The sequence below is a fragment of the Cervus elaphus genome, chromosome 14 (assembly GCF_910594005.1).
Source record: "Cervus elaphus chromosome 14, mCerEla1.1, whole genome shotgun sequence".
NCBI lineage: Eukaryota > Metazoa > Chordata > Mammalia > Artiodactyla > Cervidae > Cervus > Cervus elaphus.
In genome coordinates, this window is record NC_057828.1 from 44,819,121 (window position 1) to 44,840,779 (window position 21,659).

Consider the following 21,659-nt stretch of genomic DNA (forward strand, 5'->3'; position numbering starts at 1 on the left):
AACAAATTGCAACAACATATACGATCTCGTTTTTTAAAAGGTGCACACAGAGGTTTGCTTGTACATGCTCAGAAATTGTCTGGAAACACACAAGAGACTATTAACAGTGGTTCCTCCAAAAGAGACTCCTCACTTCACATGTTTCTGATCTGTTTGAATTCATTGCCTTGAGCACTTACTACTTTAATCTAAAAAGAAAACACACACAATCACACACACACAGTGGGGTGGGGTAAGATTATTCTCTTTATTTGAGAAATACAGGGATAGAGGCATGGGGTGGGGGTGTTGTCCTAACTTGCCCAGGTGGGTGGTGCAGGGAGCCAGGGGGAGGAATCGGCTAGACAGGAGTCCTCCTGTCTGGGTTTCCAGTCTCTGCCCCACCCTGCCTTCCTCAGAAGCCAGGAGACCTCCTTGCCTGCCTGTCACAGGATGGAACTGACCTTTGAGCGCCGGTCAGCCACAGAGGGGTGACAGAAGGCTGCAGCCTGGACTAGCCCATCTTCAGCCTCACCTCTGGTCTCCCTCTGCGGCTTTCTCATCTCCCCTTGTGGGGGGTTCCCAGAGTCCTAAGGAGTGGAGTCCCACTAGCCCAGGGAATACTTCTTGTGGGCTGAGGTGGGATGCTGTATAGAGGGATGAGTTGGGCGGGGGCTGAGGATGCGGAAGGTGGAGGAGTCTGAGGCCCACCTACACCAGATCCTGTGGGAAGGGCATTAAGAATGCTAACTCCTGGCTCCCACCTCAGACTCGATGAATGCAAAACTCTGAAGAAGCCTAAGTTCAATGGGATCTGGCAACTGGTGGCTCTGATGATAAAGAATCTATTGCAGGAAACCTGGGTTCGATCCTTGGGTCTAGAATATCCTTGGAGAAGGGAATGGCTACCCATTCCAGTATTCTTGCCTGGAGCATTCCATGGACAGAAGAGCCTGGCAGACTATAGTCCATGGGATCATAAAGAATCTGACACCACTGAGCGACTAACACTTTCACTTTTCAAACACTGAGTGACTAACACTTTCACTTTTCAAACACTATGTGAGATGCAGCCCAAAGCTCTAGTCCTCAAGACTGGCTGTTTGTCAGAATCACCGGGTGCTTTGAAAAATTCAGGTTCCCAAGTGCCAGGCCAGAGACTCTGATTTAATTGGCCAAGGATGTGGCCTAGGCATTGGTATTTTTTCAAAGCACACCCCAACCCCACCCAGTTGCTACTCTTCCTTTCCAATGATATCAGAATCTCTGGGTTGGGACCCAGGCATTCAAACTTCTTCACACTCCACAGATGATTGGAATATACAGACATGTTAAAGAGTTGTTGGTGTGGAGCTTCTATACTCAAAGCTCAGAGGAGTAGCCTCTGAGGAGTGATCCTCAGAGGAGTAGCCTCAGCTTCTTAGAAATGCAGAATCCCAGGCCCCAATCCAGAGACATCTGCAACAGAGGCTGCATTTTATCAGGATCCCCAGGTGATTCCATTAGTCACATACGAATGTGAGAATCGGGCTATAAAGAAGGCTGAGCGCCGAAGACTTGACACTTTTGAATTGTGGTGCTGGAGAAGACTCTTGAGAGTCCTTTGGACAGCAAGGAGATCAAACCAGTCAATCCTAAAGGAAATAAAGCCTGAATATTCATTGGAAGAACTGATGCTGAAGCTGGAGCTCCAATACTTGGGCCACCTGATGCAAAGAACCAACTCATTACAAAAGATCCTGATGCTGGGAAAGATTGATGGCAGGAGTAGAAGCGAACAACAGAGGATGAAGATGGTTGGATGGCATCCCCAACTCAATAGACATGAGTTTGAGCCAGCTCTGGGAGATAGTGAAGGATAGGGAAGCCTGACGTGCTGCAGTCCATGGGGTCGCAAAGAACAGGACACAACTTAGTGACTGAACAACAACCAGGTGATTCGCGTGCATGTTACAGTTGAAGAAGCTCAGGAAGATTTAGCTGAAACAGGAGGAAAGTCCTCAGTGTTAGGACAACCTGGGAGTTTATAAAAAAATCCTGTTGCCCAGATACGACCCAGGCCACTTCAAACTTGGCCATCAGTGGTTTTAAAGGTCCCCAGATGATTCCAATGTGTGGGGCCAAGGGCCACTTTGCAGAAGGCATAGCTGGGGCAGACGTGCAGGATAAGGGCAGCATTTGAGGAGATGGTCCCTTCTGAGGGCAGGGCTCCTCTGGAGTCAGCCTGGATTTCTTTCCACGTCCCACGTCCTGTGACCCGGAGCAAGTTAACCTCTCAGAGCCACAGCCTCCTCATCTCTAAGACTGGGATACCAGTGGTGCCTGCCTCCAAGGGCAGTTAGGATGAAGTGGGGTAAAGCAGGACGTCTGACTCTCAGTAAAATGCTTCATGTCAGCTCTGGCTTTTATTATTTGGCAGAATCTTCTGGTCTCTTTAATGGAGCACAGAGGGTTAAAAGTGGACAGTGGGAAGATAAACCCACCACACCAAAGTGTGAAGTATGGGTCCATCACTTAATCTCTCTGAGCCCTGCTTTCACATCTCAAAACATTAATAACAGTAACAGGGGACTTGGTGGTGGTCCAGTGGCTGAGACTTCAGCTCCTGATGCAGGGGGCCCGTGTTTGATTCCTGATGGGGGAACTAAGATCCCACATACCGGTTTGCGTGCTGAAACTAAAGATCCCACAGGCCACTATGAAGACCGCAGATCTTTATGTTGCAACTAAGACCCAGTGCAGTCGAATAAATAAATAACAGTACCCACCTCTGAACGTAGTCACCTCTCACAGGAGATGCTCAGGTCTTTGCCCACCTGGAGGCCATATAACCCAAACAGACACAACTTCATATCATGTATCGAGAGACAGATGACATTTTATTAAAGATTTCCTAAGGAGTCAAGAAGGTATTCTTGTCATGTCCCTAATGGCAGAAACTTCTGAACTGTCCTCTGGAAATCTCTGTTTTGTCACTTCAGGTTCCTGCGCCATGCTGGCCACCCCTCCTCTCCTTGTCTTTTATAGCCTCTGGAAACTCCTTCTGAAGAGCCATTCTACAAAGCCACACCTCCCTCACCTCTCTTGGCAAAACAAGAGCTACCTGCCAGATGCTGTTGAGAGCATTTTATGCCTCCAAGGGTCTCACCCAGAGTTCACAGTCATCCCTGGAGGTAGATCTATTATTGTGCCCATTATGCAGATGAGGAAACTGAGGCACGGTTTTGGCAATTGTCTCAAGGTTATAGTGCTTAAAAGTGTGGAATCACCAACCTAATCCAGGCTTAGCACCTGTCCTTTTAGCTTCTCGAATGTCTCCTGTGCTGGGGTCCCTCTTGGTCCACACAGAGTTAGAGTGAGAAGCAATTTGAGCTTGTTTCATAGTACATTCAGGTAACAAATATTTATTGAGCACATATTATGTGCTAGATCCAGGGACACAGCTGAGCAAACAAGATGTGGCCCCTGTCCTCACAGAAAGAGTTGATTAAATTGTCTGAAAAGAAAAGAGGGACTTCCCTGGTGATCCAGTGGTCAAGACTTCTTCTGATGGAGAGTGTGCAGGTTCGATCCCACCCGAATCAGGGAGCTAAGATTCCACATGCCTCGCAGCCAAAAAAAAAAGAAAACAAAACATAAAACAGAAGTGATACTGGAACGAATTCAATAAAGACTTTTAAAGTGGTCCACATGAAAAGAAAAGAAAAAGGCCCTCTTAAATCTGGAGGGGGACAGGCATTGTTTCCAGACCCTCTGAGATTGGCAGATCTGCTCGGCGAGTGGCCAAACCTCACCCCCTCCCCACGATTCACCCAGAGAGTCGGCAGGGACAAGCGCTCTCCTCCCGCTGACCCTGTTTGAGGGGTTGGTCTCTGGTGACAGAAGAACACGGTCGTGTCACCTGGCAGCAGAACGTTGGTGCTCAGGTGAGCCACAGCCCCTGCCCAGACCTCGGCAGCTTTCCTCTGAGGTGCCCCCCTCCGACTTCCTTTCTGCCTCCCTCTCCCCAGATGCTGGTAATTGGAAGACAAAGGAGTTTCAGACAGTTGGGGACCCACGTCCTGTGAGTCTCTGAAAACATGCTATCATTAATTAAAGACTTTGGCTTCTGCAGGGCCCGGGCCTGCCTTTTTCTGGCTGGGCCTCAGACTTATGTCTCTCCAGCAGTGTCTTCTTGCTAAATTTTTCAGTGTTTTTAACATCAGACTGATGTTACGTATAATTACCAACTTTGCACCCAAATTATATTTGACATGGCTTGTGCGGGAAATTAGACCATTTCAGCGCCTACAAATTCACCTGGGGAAGCCAAGGCAGGCATGAGGGCGTGCTGCGGGGAAGTAATTTAAATATTACATGCACCCTCGTGAAAATGCCAAAACTCTTTAAACTGCCAAGAAGAATTTTATCTCCCCCTCCACTTGGCCCCCCTCACCAATCCTGACTTACTGAGTGCTCAGAGGGTCGGGAAGCAGGGCTCTGTAGGTGCGGGGCCGTGGGGAGCCCTTTGCACGGAGGGGACGCATTAGGATGACCAGGTTTGTCAGGGGAAGGGCCTCCAGGGACACTGTGGGGGCCCTGCGTCCCCTCTGTGGGGAGGACCCGCTGCAGTGTGTCTGTCTGACAGTCTGCCTTTCCCCTCTCTCCCTCCTGCCTTTGACCCATCAATTCCTGTGCCAAGGGAGCCAAAGTTCCCCACCCCACCCCATTCTGGACAAGGAGGAGGATGGGGTTGGGGAGATCGTGGGATGTGCCCAGAGCCCAGGCCCTCCCAGGATGCTGAGGCTGGGGCCAGTCTAAGCAGAAGCCTATCACTGGAGTCCCCCTTGGACCAGACAGGCCCTTAGGAGTTTTGCTTTGTCATTAAAAAAATAATTTTATGTATTTATTTATGTGGCTGTGCTGGGTCTTCTTTGCTTCGCAGGCTTTTCTCTAGTTGCAGAGAGCGGGGGCTACTCTTTAGTTACAGTTCGCAGGCTTCTCTTGTTGCGGAGCAGGGACTCTAGGGCACACAAGCTTCAGTAGTTGCAGCACGTGGGCTCAGTAGTTGAGGCTCCCAGGGTCTAGAACGCAGGCTTAGTAGTTGTGGCATGTGACTTTAGTTGCTCTGTGAGATCTTCCCGGATCAGGGATTGAATCTGTGTCTCCTGGATTGGAAGGCAGGTTGTTTTACCATTGAGCCACCAGAGAAGCCCACTTTGTCATTACAAAAAATTATTCATTTATTTTTGGCTGCTCTGGGTCTTGGTGCTATGCACAGGCTTTTTCTAGTTGCAGTGCTCAGGTTTCTCATTGTGGTGGCTTCCCTTGTTGCGGAGTACGTGATCTAGTACGTGGGCTCGGTAGTTGTGGTATACAGGCTTAGTTGCTCCATGGTATGTGGGATCCTCCCGGATCAGAGATGGAACCCATGTCTCCTGCATTGGAAGGCAGATTCTTAACTAGTGAACCACCAGGGAAGTCCTGCATTGTCACTTCCACCAGGAAGTTCTGTTGAAATGACAGTAGATCCTAAATACCTACTATGTGTTGGGCATTAGGGATCCAGAGAAGGATAAAACTCATTCATTTAACAAACAATTATTGGTGTTACGCATTGGGAATACAAACCTTGAAAAGATTCATTCATTCATTTGTTTGTCCATTCAGTGTACGCTAACTAAAAATCGACGATGTGCCAGGTGCTGTGCTGGGTCACAGAGATGAAACAGGCTGTGCCAACCCTCAGTTGCTCACAGTGAAGCTGGGAAAACAGACTTTCAGGCAGATTCACTGCGTTCATCAGGCTGGAAGCCCAGACTCTGCCTCAGTTGTCTTCTTGCTGATGAAGGCTGCCCAGTGAAAGGAGGGAGACCCTGCCGGCTGCTGACACATTGCTATGAGTCTGATGACAAGGCCGGGGCTCTGCTGCTGACAGGCATGCAACACCATGTCCCAGTCCATGGGGGTGGGGAGATGCGAAGCCCAGCCTGGCAGTGTCCGGATGTGAAGCCTCCTATTTTCCCACTTCTTGTACACTGATCCCTGTCGTAGACTACTGAAGGACAGCTGGCCCTTTGGTGAGGTTTGCCACCTGCTGGGAGGCATCCTGGGCCCTTCAGAGGCAGGAGTGAGAGCAAGGATGCAGGAGCAGAGAGGATGCAGGAGGCTGAGGCTTGCTACTGTTCCCTTTCCCTGGTACCTGGGAAGGTCCAGCACCTGACACAAGGCAGCCTGATGCAGGGACCCTCAGCCTGGAATAAAGGGGCTCCGTGGGGATCCCAGGTGGTGCAGCGGTAAAGACTCTGCCTGCCAATACGGGAGGCGCAGGAGACCTGGGTTCGATCCCTGGGTCGGGAAGATCCTCTGGAGAAGGGCATGAATCTGCCCAGAAGTATGTTTTCCCAGCTTCACTGTGAGCATCTGAGGGTTGGCACAGCCTGTTTCATCTCTGTGAGCCAGCACAGCACCTGGCACATCGTCGATTTTTAGTTAGCGTACACTGAATGGACAAACAAATGAATGAATGAATCTTTTCAATGTTTGTATTCCCAATGCATAGCACTGTGCTTGACACATAGGTACCCAATAATCATTTGTTAAATGAATGAGTTTTATTCTTCTCTGGATCCCTAATGCCCAACACATAGTAAGTATTTAGGATCTATTGAGTTGAAATGACAATGCAGGACTTCCCTGGTGGTCCAGTATTCTTGCCCGGGAAGTCCCACAGACAGAAGGAGCCTGGTGGGCTATAGTCCATGGGGTTGTGAAGAATCGAACATGACTGAGCATGCCTGCACACAAGGGCATATCCTGCCCAGGCCTCAGAGCCTTCCAAAGTTTGGAAGGGCCCTGGAACCTCAGCCTTGGGTGGTGGCAAGGAAGTCTAGGCAGCATCCTTGCTAGACTATCCAGGAAATCCTAATCCAGAGTATCAGCCTCTGTCCCCGAATGGGAACTAGACCTTCAAAATTTTCTCTCTTCTTTTCTGTCTATTCCCTGGTGTCTTTTTCTTCCCTTCCACAGGCACACATGGCCTTGCACATTTAGGGCCTTGCACACCTGTCCAGGTGCAGCCCTGATTCCTGAGATCACCTGGGCATGTCTACACAGATATGGATATGGCCTCCAGTGTTCCTGAGCTCTGTGTGTGTGTGTGTGTGTGTGTGTGTGTGTGTGTGTGTGTGTGTGTGGTGATGCTAGAGCGGGGTCTTGAGAAGCAGAGGGCCCTGGCACTGTTGCCAAGATTAAAGTCTCAGATTTTCCCTGTGTTCTGAGTTTCATTCAGTCCTGGGGACAAACCCACCCATCGGGTAGTAAGATAGTAGCTCTTGTTATTCCTCATTTCATCAACAATGAAACAGGCCCAGAGAAGTTAAATAACTCATCCAAAGCCTCACAGCTAGGTTAGAGTCAGGCATCCTGGAAGCTTTGAGCCTGAAGCCCTAACCACCAGGTGATGCTGTGGGCCCCACACCCTGCTACACCACAACCTCCACCTGCTTGCCCTCCCCCCTGCTTTGTAGCCCACAGTACTTTTAGCCATCTGTGCTGGTTAAACACACAGTGAATTTCTGCTATTTGCTTTTCTGTCTCTTCCTCTCTCTCTCCCCACCTGTTGCCCGCACCCCACCCCCACCCCCACCCAACACAAGTTCATTTACTTTCAAATAAGCAAGGTCCATACAGTCAAAGCTATGGTTTTTTCAGTAGTCACGTATGGATGTAAGAGTTGGACCATAAAGAAGGCTGAGCGCCGAAGAACTGATGCTTTCAAATTGTGGTGTTGAAGACTCTTGAGAGTCTCTTGGACAGCAAGGAGATAAAATCAGTCAATCCTAAAGGAAATAAAGCCTGAATATTCATTGGAAGGGCTGATGCTGAAGCTGAAGCTCCAATACTTGGGCCACCTGATTCAAAGAGCTGACTCATTGGAAAAGACCCTGATTCTGGGAAAGATCAAAGGCAGGAGGAAAAGGGGACAAGAGAGGATGAGATGATTGGATGGCATCACCAACTCGATGGACATGAGTTTGAGCAAACTCTGGGAGATAGTGAAGGACAGGGAAACCTGGCGTGCTGCAGTCCATGGGGTCACAAAGAGTTGGACATGACTGAACAACTGAACAACAACAAGCATCTGCCCTTTTTTGTTTGGCTGCACTGGATCTTGGTTGCAACATATGGGATCTTTAGTTGTGGCATATAGGAACTAGTTCTCTGATCAGGGATCCAACCCAGGCTGCATGCATTGGGAACCTGGAGTCTTAGCCACTGGACCACCAGGGAAGTCCCAGGGTTTTGTCTTGTTCCCTCTGCGTCCCCAGTGTCCTGCCACACAGTAGGGACTCAACAGGCATGTGTTGCATGGAAGGACTTGGTGCCTGAATGGACAGGGTCATCCAGCCCTGACACCCACGACCTCCTGCTGTCCTAGGTCCTGAGGAGGGAGGCAATGTGATGGGCAGGAGGCTGGGCCACTTGAGGGCTGCAGAGGACATTCCCAGCTCCTCCCCTGCCTCACTTGTATTCTCCCTCAGTGATAGCACAGGCATCTGAGCTATGGCTGGCGGGGCTGGCGGGGACTCCTGAGCTGGCACAGGGCGCCCTGGAGGTGGCTTCTCCCTGCTCTATTCTCCCAGGAAGGCTGCCAGGCCTGGGGTGGGGTGGCCTCTTGAGTGCACGCTGGCCCCAGATAGTGCCCAGCAAGACAGGTGAATAACTGCTCCTGACTACTTCTCCCCTCTCTGGTATCCATCTCTGGTATCTACAGCCCCACCCTGCCCCCGCCAGGCCCCCTGATGCCCCCACCCACCACTAGGTGGCACCAAGAGCCCTGAGACAGTGGGAGCTGCCCCAGAAGGGCTCATGGGTGGGGGTGGGTGGCCGGGCTGGTCCCATAAATCCCTCATTCTGGCACTGGCTGGACTTCCTGCCCCCACGGCCCTTCATTTGAATGGCATGGTGGCCCCAAAGCCCTGTGCTAAAGGATGTTCATACTTTACCTTACACTCCCCCACAAGCCTTGCAAAGGCCCAATGAGGAAGACATCATTCCTGTCCCCATTTTACAGATGAGGAAACTGAGGCACAAGGTGGTTAAAGTAATGTATCCAAGTCACAAAGCTAGCAAGGAGACCCAGGATTCAAACTCTGTCTTCCTGGTTCCACTCTTAACTACTGCTTCCCTAAATCTCTTTCATTAGGGTCAGTGGCCCCCCAGAGTGAACCGTGGGGCCCTAGAGCTAGCTGGCCAGAGGCTCTGAGGAAGCTTTCAGAGTAGGGGGGCTGACTTGGAGGGCTGGGGTAGGTTTGGGAGGGGAGAAGCTAGGGCCTGAGAGCAGGATGCACAGGAGGATGGAAGAGCCATGCTCCTGACCCCCCAGCAGCTGCCTGACCAAAGGTCCAGGAAGTGGAGGAGAGAATACGGGAGATACCCACGGGGAATCCCAGGGTGGGGAAGCAAAGCCACCTTTCCCAGAGGGCAAAGGAGAGCTGGGAGAAACTTGAGGGTCAGGTACAGGATGGGGGAGGCGCTGCCCCTCGTGTTATAGGGAGTGCTGGGTCCAGGTGGTGCTGAAATCCAGAGGCCCTGTTTTCAGCTGTGTGGGCTGCAGTGGTCCAGCCCAGCCTGGGGGTTCTAGCTCTGGTGGGCTGGAAGAGTTCCCATAACGTGGGAAGCTGGGCCTGCCCTGGGAATCTGTGGATTGAAGCAGGATAAAATGCTCAAACGGGCTCCAGCCTCAGCCCACCATGACATCCAAGTGGCAGTGCTATCTACCCACCAGTCTGTCCATCCTCCCATGGACATATTGATTGTGCATGTGCCACGAACTGGAGACCTTGCAATGAATAAGGTCCCTTCCTTCTTGGGACATAAGCTCTAGTTTCAAGAAAATAGGCAATAAACAAGAAACAAAGAGATAAGATAAAAAGTGATAGAGGTTCAGGTTTAGATTGGGTAATCTGGGAGGACTCCTCAGAGGAGGTGGTATTTGATATAAAAGGCCAGAAAAGACTTTCCAGGCAGAGGGAACCACAGAAGTCCAGGCCCGAAGGCAGAAGCAACCTTGAGGCGAAGACAGAGATTGAAGGTCAGTGGATCTGCTGCAGAGTGAGCCCTGGGCAGGGGGAAGGGGAAGGATGTGGCAGAGGAGGTCAGAGCCAGAAGAAGGAGGACCCTGCCAAGGTACAGATGGTTTTCTAGGTGGGAGAGAACGTGTTTGAAAGATTTTAGTACAGGAGAGGCAAGATTTAGTTCGAATTTTGGAAGATTATACTTGTTGATATCAGAGAATGGATTACAGAGGGCAAGGGTGGGGCAGATCACCCCAGGCTGGAGAGGGTCACCACCTGGGTAGCTGGAACTGTGGGAGGGGCACTGAACTGGGACTCTGTGCTCTGCCCTGGATTCTAGCCCTGACCACATCCCTCACTTCTTCTGTGACTTAGAAATCACTGTCCTTCTCTGAGTCCCAGTGTCTTTATCCGCAAAATAGGGACAAGAATAGCTGCCCAAGCTCCTTCCGTGGGATACAGTGATGGTCAGGGTGGGGGAAGGACAAAGGGCCAGAGTTTTATAAACCACAGGTGAGAAGGATGTATCCAGAAGATGGGAGGTCCTTGAACCTGGAGCTACTCTGGGGGCAGATTTTTCCTGAGGGGAGCTGTAAAAGGGGGGGAACATTATGATTGAAGTTATCACTGGGGGTCAGTCCCCACCCCTGCTTCGGGTTCCCCAGTCCTGGTCTGCGAGCCCAGCTCTGCTCTGATTCCCAGAGGCTGCCAGCACCCCTCCCCCACCCTCGGTCCCTCGATATATTTTTTTTCTTGCATCTTCTTTTTAAAATAAAAACGCCGACCGCTCGCGGCTCGCTGATGTTTATGCCTCAGTAATACATTATGTATTATTTTGTTTTAAGCACAGCTTTTGCATCCTGACAGTAACAATAAAATGTGACTATGGGATTGCTAATACAGACAGACTAATGTTTCCATCGCCCGCCTCTTTTTTTTGCGTCCTAAGCACTTTTGAAAAGGCTCCTTTTATATTCCTAATAAAATTATAGCAAAATACATCGATTTACTGGAAAAGAGTTTAGGGTCGAGGTTGACTTTTTTTCCTCCTCCTCCCCCTGTGTGGGCTTCATCTCCCCTCCCCAAAGACTGATGAATATTCTGAATCAAAGCTTCTAAGTGCTTTTTGACCCTTGACCCCAGGTTGCCTCCACCAGTGGTGGGACAGACTGTACTGATCACCTGGCCCCCTGCCAGCTTCAGGACAGGCGTGTGCGTGAGCTGAGGACTTGGGGTGTCAGAAGTGGGGGGGGTGTCTCTGTGTTGGGGCGTCCGTGTGTTGAAGTGTGTGTGTGGCTACATGTAAAGATGATGGTGGTCTGACTGTGTTCAAGAGTGTTTGCTAGTGTGTGTACCCATTTGATTATTTCTGTGTGGGAGAGGCAGGGAGTTGTGAGTGTCAAGGTGTGTGGGCTTGTGTGTTACATTATTTGTAGGGGGGAATCCCCTGGAGGCAGGATATGGTGAGTGTCAGGCTGTGGAGTATTTGTGGGTTTATGGATGGGGGGTCATGGATCTATTTGGAAGATAGTGTGGCCACTGACCATCAGAGTCAGGATTGTGTGACCATGAGGGGAGGACTGAGGTGTCAGCTTACATCAGGGATAGTAACTGTATTTCTGTATTAGTTTTTTGCAAATGCGTGTTGCATGTTGTCCAAAAGACTACAGATCCAGAAGTCACTTTCCACCTAAAGGATGGGGTCTCACTCCCACTGCCCACTGTGTCTTCACTCTAGTTGTGTGTACATGTGCGCCTGTGTGTGTCTACATGGGGTTCCGTGAGGTCCGGGCATGTACGAATAGGTCATGGCATGTATGGGACCACTACTCACTGTGACTGGACAGGCTGGGTGTCACCTAAGCCCACAAGCAGACATCAGATCTCTGGAAGGATTTCCTGGGGCAGCCCTGCAGCTGCAGGTGGCCTCCTGGCAGGGGTGGCCTGGGGGCAGCAGGCAGGGGCCACAGGAAAGAGATGCTGTGGATGAACAGAAGAGAAGGGGGCCCAGGAAGGGCAGGGGCTGGCACACTGATTCCCTTTGCCAGCATCAGCACCCACATCTAAGCAGCAGATCCTGGTAGGCTGAGCAGGAGAAGGTGGCTTAAACCCACCTGAGGTATGTACTTGGGGGCCCGACTTAGAATCTAGGGGGTAAAAGCTCTCTTTCTAGCTCTTTGTGTCTGGGTTTCCTGGACCCAGATCCCACCAGCTTACACCCTGCCCCCAGAATCAAAAGTCTCGGAAATAAAGAGACCCTCAGGCACCCCCCCTCCCCAACCCCCATGGTGTCTCCCTCTTGGGAGTGGGAGCAGCACATCCCTTGAGAACCTCCGGACCCCTTGGCCAGGGGGCTGCTTCCCAGACCCAGAGGTCAAGGGAGACCCCCACAGAGAACCCTGGATCCCCTGCACCCCATCCTGGAGGAGCTAAGCGCCCGCAGCCACTCCTGCCACTTCGGCTGAGCCACCTGCCCTCCCCCGCTCTGCCCCGCCGCCTTCTCTGATGAGTGTATGTGGATTTGCACGATTCAGAAACAGGGAAGGAAAAAAAAAAAAAAAGAATTGGGTTTTGTGTACTAAGCACTTTTGAGGGCAATCTGGGGCCCCCTAATCCAGAGGTTTATAACCTCCCCAGCTAATGCTCTCTGACACTGTGTTTTGATATCATTACTACATTATACTCACAATTTTTGAGTGAAAAAATACAGTACTTAGAAAGTCGAAATTCATAAATAAATTCATGTCAAACCGCACTTAATATTGATTTTGTTAGTGTTCAGATTCAATAATAAGGTACTGCGTGCATGAATATTTAAATATAATCATCATTTCTGCATCTCCTAATGGCCTCTGCTCCTCTACACTCAATTTAAACACAATTTAAAAACTATAATGTATTGAAAAATACTAGGATTTAGCAATAAATCATCATCGGGAGATTCCAGGCCTCTTATAGGGTGGCTCGATATGGGTTTCTCCGGGGACTGTACAATTAGATTCATGTTTTTAAACTTCTCAATTATCCATATACCATAATTTTATGTGAAAGTTTGTTTCGCTTCCCCCCTCCGCCCCCGCCTGCTGCCGCCCCCACCCCTTGACGCCCCCCCCCCCCACCAGCCTCTCTCTGTAGGAAGCGGGAGGACATCGCTTAAGTGTTCTCTTAGCCAGAGTAGAGTGGGGTCAGAGGTGGCCGTCCTCAAACTGAATTAGAGGCCAGGCCTGCCAGAGGCAGCCGGCGCTGAGTCACTTAATCACATTATTTGGGAAAAATATAGGGGGGAAAGAGATAAAATGACTTAAAATGAACTTGCCAAGGAGGAAGTGGAGTTTTTTAGATTTATTTAAAAAGCAATCCTTGGCCTGATGAAATAGAGGCAGGGCTGCGGCAGGATGTGGTACAAGCAGTGGAGGGGCAGGAGGGGCGGGGGCCCTGCTGTGGGAATAGAGGGGCTTCCAGCCCAGTCCCTGGGCCCCAGGCCTTGGTGAGGAGCCCCTGGGGATGCAGAAAAGCCCTGGGATGAGGATAAAGGGGGTGCTCTCGGGATTTGGGGAGGCTGCTGGAGTCCCCGCGTCTCAGAGCCCGAAGGCAGGCTGAGGCGGTGGGGGTGGGGGACAGAGGGCATGGCAGGGCCCCGGGCCTCGGGTGGTGCCCTGGTGGTGGGAGGCAGCAGCTGGTGCTGACAGATGGCTGCAGAACTGGCCCAGCAGTGCTGATTGATGACAAGAGTGAACGGGACGCGGGGACCCGGGGACGGTGCCCACTGGCTCAGAGCACTGAAATGCACCTCCAGTCGATAGAACGGTCATAGACCATCTCCCACTTAGCAAGCCCCTACTGTGTGCCTGGTGCTTTGCATATAGCTCATGTGAGCCCCTTATTCACTGTGAATATGAGGCATGGTCATGCCCATTTTACAGATGAGAGAGCTGGAGTTCAGAGCCGTGAAGTAATCAGTCCAAGGACACACAGCTGAGACAACAGGTGGATTTAAACCCAGAGCCAGCTCCCTCTAGAGTCAATGCTCTTGTTGCCTGGTTCCACGCTTCTCTTGAGGGGGCTTCCCAGGTGGCACTAGTGGTAAAGAACCCTTCTGCCAACGCAGGAGACATAAGAGATGTGGGTTTGATCCCTGGGTTGGGAAGATCCCCTGGAGTAGGAAATGGCAACCCACTCCAGAATTCTTGCCTGGAGAATCCCATGCACTGAGTAGCCTGGTGGGCTACAGTCCAAAGGGTTGCAAAGAGTTGGACACGACCGAAGTGGCTTAGCACAGACACATGCTTCTCTTGGAAGGTGCAGTTGGAGGGTGGGTAGGATGTTGGCCCTAAGCCATGGCTTCTGACGTGCTCCAGAGTTGCTGGGCAGCTGTTTACAGCCGAGGGAGACAGGGCCAATATCTGCCCATATGGCGAAGGGGCAGGGACTTGGCACCTCTTGATTCTGGAAAACTGCCTGGTCCCTGGGGAGCCAGGGAGGGTCGCTCAAGGGAACCCGGAGCTGGACCTCTGGCCTTGTTGCTAATGAAATCCACATGTTGGACAGTGAGGGATGCCCTACAGCAGTGGTGTCTCTGGACTGCTCTGGGACCGATGGACAGGCAGTCAATAGGAGTGGACTCTAGCATTCGAGGTGAGGCTTCCCACACTGGACAAAAATGCCACAGGAGCTTAAACTGGGGAGAAGAGGACCACAAGAGGAGTAGCACTCTGCTGCTTCACGAGCTGAGAAACGATTTGGCAGGAGGATCAGAGTCATCACCAGGGATGTTTTTGGGCACATGGACTGCGGTCCCAACCTGTCTCTCAGTCTCTGAGTCTTATTCTGTGTGTGCTCAGTTGCTCAGTTGTGTCCGACTCTTGCAACCCTAAGGGCTGTAGCCCTCCAGGCTCCTTTGTCCATGGGATTCTCCAGGCGGGAGTGGGTTGCCATTTCCTCCTCCAGGGGATCTTCCCGACCCAGGGATTGAACCTGGGTGTCTTGCGTCTCCTTCATTGGCAGGCAGATTCTTTACCACCTGGGAAGCCCGAGTCTTATTCTACATCTGTGAAATGGGGAGAAAGACAGCACCTCCCTTGCAGGTGGGCTGTTCTGGAGAGGAAATATAAGCTTGGTGTAGGCCACAGTAGCTGCTATTATGACGGCATATATGGAGTCCAACTTGGGCTCTAGACCCCTCCAGAGAATATGTTTTTTTTCCTCTTCTGGTCTGCATTTCCTGGGTCCCTTTGGGTGGGTTTGGGGTACATGCATCAGCTGGCTTTGCCACGGGGAAACCCAGGAGGCCATTTCGGCAGGTGGTCTTTCCCAGGCCAAAGGCACAGGGAGATCAGGAGAGGGGGCATCAAGGGCCTGAGCAGCTGGCCCCGGGGCTCAGCCTCTCCAGCAGCCCACAGCTTCCACAGTCTCTCGCTGAGGCCATTCATTCATTCACTCTTTCAGCAAATACCTATCACGACCCAGGCACTGTTTGAGGGACAGGAATATACAGCAAACAAACCAGGACTCACAACCCGAGACAGAGCCTCTGCCTTTTTAAAAAATGTAAATTGGAGGATAATTGCTTTACAGTGTTGTGTTGGTTTCCACCTCACAGCAGCATGAATCGGCCACAGGTAAACATAAGTCCCCTCTCTCTGAAACCTCCCTCCCACCACCTACCCCATCCCACTGGGTGAGCTCCCTGTGTTATACAACAGCTTCCCACTGGCTATCTATACAGGGTAAGGTATATGCCTTTTGCCACTAGCACTCTGTCTCAGGGTCTTCACCTGTGATTGGGGCTCTGCCTGTTCCGCCCGCTTCGGGCTAAACTGTGTGAGATCACAGAGGTGAAAAAGATACAAGCTGCCCCCAGATGAGCTAATGTTCTTTTTCCAACGAACCAGGCCTGAATAGACCCTCATGGATGGAATCATTTTTCTGTCAGCTGCCCTACCAGGCTGGGGCTCCTAGATGGTAAGGGCAGGAGCCAAGGTGAAACAGGATAAAATGTGGGAAATTTTAGGAAAGTGGAAGTTATTTTGGACTCTTGAGCCACAGCAGGTCATCAAGGAGGCCTCTCTAGGCTTCTCTGTTCCAAAAGGCCTGGGGAATGCTGCCTCTTTGAGAGGCTGGGAGTGGAGAACATGCTGGAGGAGCTCTAGCTGAGATCTTCAACTAATTCCTGCACCCCAGTTCCCAGCTCCTGCCGACCTAGTTGTGGGCCTGGGGTTGGGGCAGTGTGCCTCTATCAAAGCTAATGGTTCGGGAGAGGCAGTGCCCAGAGCCTCAGGCCTGGGACTCCCCTCTTCTGGACAGGAAGGAAGTTGCCAGGGAGAGAGAGGGCAGAGCCTGGCAGAGTGTGAGTGGACATGGACAGCAGCTCCCATCCCTGGGATGGCCCTCACCTCTGCAGGTAGGATGGAGTAGGGAGAGCAGAGCCCATAGGGGTTCATCCTCTTCCCCCTTCAATCGACCTCCCTCCTAAGTCTCCCAGGCCTTCATCCTCAGGAAACCCCCTTGTGCCCAAGGACCCCTGAACCACTCTCCAGTTCACCTCCAGTCAACACACTTTCCTCAACTTCCCTCTTCCTGCAAACCTCAGTTTGCACATCTGTCAAGTGGAGCCACTCAAATAGAGTCCCCTCCAGCAGGGCTGCCGGGGGAACACCCTGGCAGGTGACACCAAGGGCCTGGAGAACAGGAAGGGATATGAGGGACCCCCGAGAGCCCCACGGACCGGTCAAGGTCCGAGGCCACTGACCAGCATCTGAGGATGCAGGCCACGCCCTGGTCCTCAGCTCAGGGAAGGACTGGCTACCTCTCTCAGCACTGTCACTCTGCATCCAGAGCCCGTTTTTTTCTGGAAAACAAGCGACATTCATCACGAGTGACAGCCGGGCCCTAATGCAATCTCAGCCGGAGCCATGAATTGCAAATGTGCTGCAGTGGGGAGGCTGCTCCATTAGGACCCCTGGGGAGGTCACAGGCCCTGGGCCCCAGGGTGGGGGGGTGCTGGTCAGTGGTGGGAACACCTCCCAGACCCTAGGCCAGGCCCCAGCTGCTTCAAGGTCCTCAGGTACTTGGGGTGGGGGCAAGGGTAAGACTTCAGAGTGGGCGGAAGCGGGGGCCGGTTCCTGGTGACTCAGAACCTGCTTTTGTCCCTCAGTGAGATTCACCGGGAAAAAATAAAACACCCAGGCAATTAACTGGAGCAAGTCAGGTGAGTAGGGCGGGGCGGGTGGGGCACCTGCCAGGCAATGGGAGGGTCCCCCCTCCGCCCTGGCCGGGAGCACTCATGTGATGGGGGAGCCCTGCTGCCGCCACCTTGGGGAGCCCTGGGGCTCTGGCCCTCACCCCAGGGGACCCTGAACCCCACCCCCATCTGGCCTCCTTCCAGCTGCCCACACACGCATGCCCTCACCCTCCACCAGCGAGCCTGGGCTGCGCTGCATTCCCGGGGCCCTACCCCCCTGCGCACATGTGTGCCCAGAGCTCTCAACTCTCCACAAGTCTGTGTTGCCACTCTCCACTCACATGCGTGTGCCCAGGCCTCACGTGTATGCCCAGCTCACTGCCAGCCCAGCTCTGAGTCAGGACGTGCCAGCCTGCCTCTGGCACATTTTGTAGCCGCTGTAGACGGGTGGGTTTGTTTTTCCCTGTGTGTTTTGGGTTCAGGAAAAAAAATATATATATCCCTAAATGAGCTCCCCCTTGGGCAATTTTCCCTTCATTTTTCTGCCCAGGTGTCGATAAAGGGAACCTCATTGTCTGTTTCAAATTCATTTGCACTTAACTCATCTGGAAGTTTTGCAAGAGCTGTTTGATGTCCAAGAAGCTTCTGAGCCCCCCCACCCATCCTCCCCACCTCCCCACCCCTGTAATAAGCCCTTTAACCCTTGGAGACCCAAAACTGCCTTTGGGTCTGAGTCAAAGGTCTGCTATCCCCTCCTTCCTCGGTAGGGGAAGAAGAGCTCAGGATGGGGTGGTCTGAGGGAGCATTATGGGTGGGGAGGCTTTGTCCAGTGTGCCACACTGCCCTCATCTTACCCACCAATCTTTCAGCGCCCGCCCCCCTCAGCATCCCAAGGCCCTGGCTCCTGCTAGGTACAGGGCCCAGCTGTTGGGGTTTTGAGCCTCCCCTACTAATTAATAGGTGCCTGTGAGGGCTGACCCAATCAGGCACCCAAATTAATCTCAATTATAGCGATTTGGTAACTGCAGCGCTAGCCAGCCCGACTGAGCTGGGATTTCATCACCGAGAGTGGAGCCGGGACAACTCAGCCTCGATGTTATCAGCGGGGGTGGAGTGGGGGGCTGGGTGGGGCTCCAGGGCCCCGGGCAGGCCAGCCTTTATCAGCACCATCAAATTAGTTCACAGCAGCTAATAGTCACATTGGCAGCCTGGACTCCCCACGCTCCCCCTCTGCAACTCAGGTTCTAAGGCAGGAGCTCCTGCTGGATTTGGGGCTGCCATATCCTGTTCCCACCTCAGCCCTTGAAGCCTGGAAAAGAGAGAGATGGGTGAACCCAATGGGCTCAGAGGTGCGTGGCTCTGGGACTCGGAGCTGGGCAAATTCTGGGTTCTGTGACCCAGGGTCCAGATGGGTTGCCTTCTTCTGGGCACACAGCTGCGGGAAGGCAGACATGGGCTGATGACTCCTGGGTGCTGGCAGCTCCCTGACGTTTCTGAAGCCCATTACCCAGCCAGTCACACTGGTTTGGTCCCTGCAACATCGCACAAGCAGGGCCGGGCAGAGATTATTAACTCCATTTTACAGAGGGGGAAGTAGAGGCCCAGGGAGGAGTTGAAGCTTGCTCAGCGAGCCAGTGCAGGAGCTAGGGCTGGACCCAGGCCGCGGGACTCCTCATCCAGGGCTCGTCCCAGGAGAACACTTTTCCCGAGAGACGGTCCTCTGGCCCGTTCATCGCCCCACCTCTCATCACAGGCCTCTAGCTACCCTGTGCTGTATGCTCAGTCATGTCAACTCTTTGCGACCCTATGGACTGTGGCCCTCCAGGCTCCTCTGTCCATGGGATTTCCCAGGCAAGAATACTGGAATGGGTTGCCATCTCCTACTGCAGGGGATCTTCCCCAGCCAGGGATCAAACCCACGTCTCCTGCATTGGCAAGTGGATTCTTTACCACTGAGCCTAAACTGTTGCCATTTGCTCATTTGTGCAAACAGGTGGACAGCTCTGAGCCTCAGTTTCCTCATCTGTAAAATGGGTGTGGAAACAACAGTGCCTGCCGCCCTGCCCACCCTCACTAGGCACTTTTCATCTGCTAAAGCTCTTTGTAAACATTAGGCGCTGATCGTGTCTTTATTAGCAGTGATGGTAGGAGTGGAGGGTGGAGGGTTGATAGTTCATCTTTTCCCCAACCATGGGGCATTCCCTGTAACCCAAGAGGGGCTGGCAAGGTCACCCTCCCCTGGGTGGGGAGCTGGCTCTCTCCTGGTGAGATCCAGGCAGCCGAGGTCAACTGTGGAGGAGGTGCCTGGGGCTCTCTCTCCTCACCCCGGCCCACCCAACACCCACAGCTGAGACTCCCGGGTCATAACCTGCCGGCTCCTGGAGGGCTGAGAGGGCTCCTCAACGATCACCTCCCCCATCTGCCGGGGCGTGGGGAAGGTGCCTAAACCCATGAATGAACAAATCAGGTCCAACTTCCCTCTGGAGACACCTACCACAGCTTACGCAGTGACACTCACCCTTCTCCTCACAGCCCTCTACCCCCGCCTCCCGGGGTCATGTTCTGCCCAGCTGATCCATCCCACCCTTGGCCGCACCCCTGGGGTAACTCCCACCCACACCGCCCCTGGGCTCAGGGCCTGGTTCAGCCAACAGGGAAGGGGCCTGGAGCTGGGGACGGGGGTCTGTTGGGAGTGCCCCCCACTGGTGCCACCCCACCAGGGAGTGCGTGCCCTGCGAGTCTCCTGCCCGAGCCCCCCCCACCCCCACTTCCCGAAAACACAGTGGCAGAATGATTGATTTTGCGGGAAGAGCGGCCACCAGGGGGGAGCCAGGGCGCCAGGGGTCCTCACTCCATTTGCTTGTGGCTGCGAGTCAAAGCTAGGTCCCTGTAGGCAGGGTGGGAGGTGTTCCCCAGCTGCTCAGCCCAGTTGTGGGGGGACAGGGAGGGCCCTATGGGGACTCCACAGCGAGTCTTGGGCCATGGCGGGGGTGACCCAACAGTATTGCGGGGGACCTCTGACACCTTGGGCTCATGGTCAGCACCTTAGAGGATGCGGCTGGCTGGGTTCAGGGACCACATTTCTCCAGGGAACGGGTGTGCTCGGAGGGGTGGCCCCTCAGCCCTACCTTGCTTGGTGGGGATCTTGTGCGGTCTATCTGGAGGGGGACTGGAGGAATGCGGGGATGAAGTTCTGCCCCACAATCCCCAGCAGACCCCAGCCTGACTGGGACTCTGGCCTTGTGATCCAGGCCCAGAGGCCTGGAGAGTTCAGTAGGGGCCTAGTGAGAAAGCAGGGAACTCGGAGCCACTTGACCACCAACTGTCTGTGGCCCAAAGACGCACACACACCCAGAAGTCACAGGGCCAGAGTCAGGTTGTTGAGACACCACACCTGCAGAAATGAACACTTCACACAGGTGTGCTCTGTCGCAGGACTGCACTCACACAGACCCATGTCCCCCAAGAAGACACAGGGCAGGAATAACCCCTCCTTCCAGACCAGTCCGGGGATGCACACAGAGACAGCAGGGTCTTCAGTGACCAAAAACGGGATCTTTTCCCCCATTTCTATTGAGGAGATGAGCAAACCGAAACCTAGGAAAGGGAAGTGATTCAGACTCTGCGTGACTCAGTTCCAGAAAAACAGGCCGGAGTCCCTCCGTGTGTCACACTTGTCTCGGTGCCCCTGGGCCTGGCACAGGTGTGCTTTCGGAGAAACAGCTCTTTCTAGCAGTGCCCGAGAAGGGGGTCCTTCCTGCCTGCAGTGAGCACCCCAGGGGGCTTTCTGGAGAGGGGATGGGGGGTCTTCGGAAAGGAGGGGAGCAGGAATTGGGGGGATGGGGCCCTGCGAGGCTTGGTGTCAGCTAAATGTCTTGGCTTGGGAGAGGGAACAGAGGCAGCCTCTGGGAGCGGAGGGCAGCAAGGAGGCGGTGGGCTTCCTGCATGTGTCAAGGCTGTGCTGGGTGCCCTATGAGGCCTGGGGAAGCCCCCAGAGGCAGCCTGGCCTCCAGGGTCCTTGCAGGTCAGCTGAGAGGATAAATGGCTTCCCTCAACCAAGTACAATCACAAAATCATTGTGGAGGCATCAATAACCGCCGCCCGCCCCCACCCTGCCAACCCAATCTGGTGACTCAGTCCTTGCCACTGGAGCTCAAGGGAGCTAGGTCGCTCTAGGCTTCCACGGGGAGAGAGAGGCCCTGAGCACGGGTCGGGGTGGGTTTGTGCAGAGAAAGGACATCCCGGATGGACAGAGGCTTGGCAAAGAGACCGGAAGGGGCAGACCCAGGTCCAGGCTCTAAATCCTGCCTGGGAAGCCTGGGGAGGCCAGCACAGAGGTCCCATAGGGGCTGAGGGTGGCAACAAGCACCCCTAGTGCCAGTTCATACCCCCGTCTTACTGACAGCCGTCGCCTGTGCTACAGTAAAGGCTCTGAGATTCCT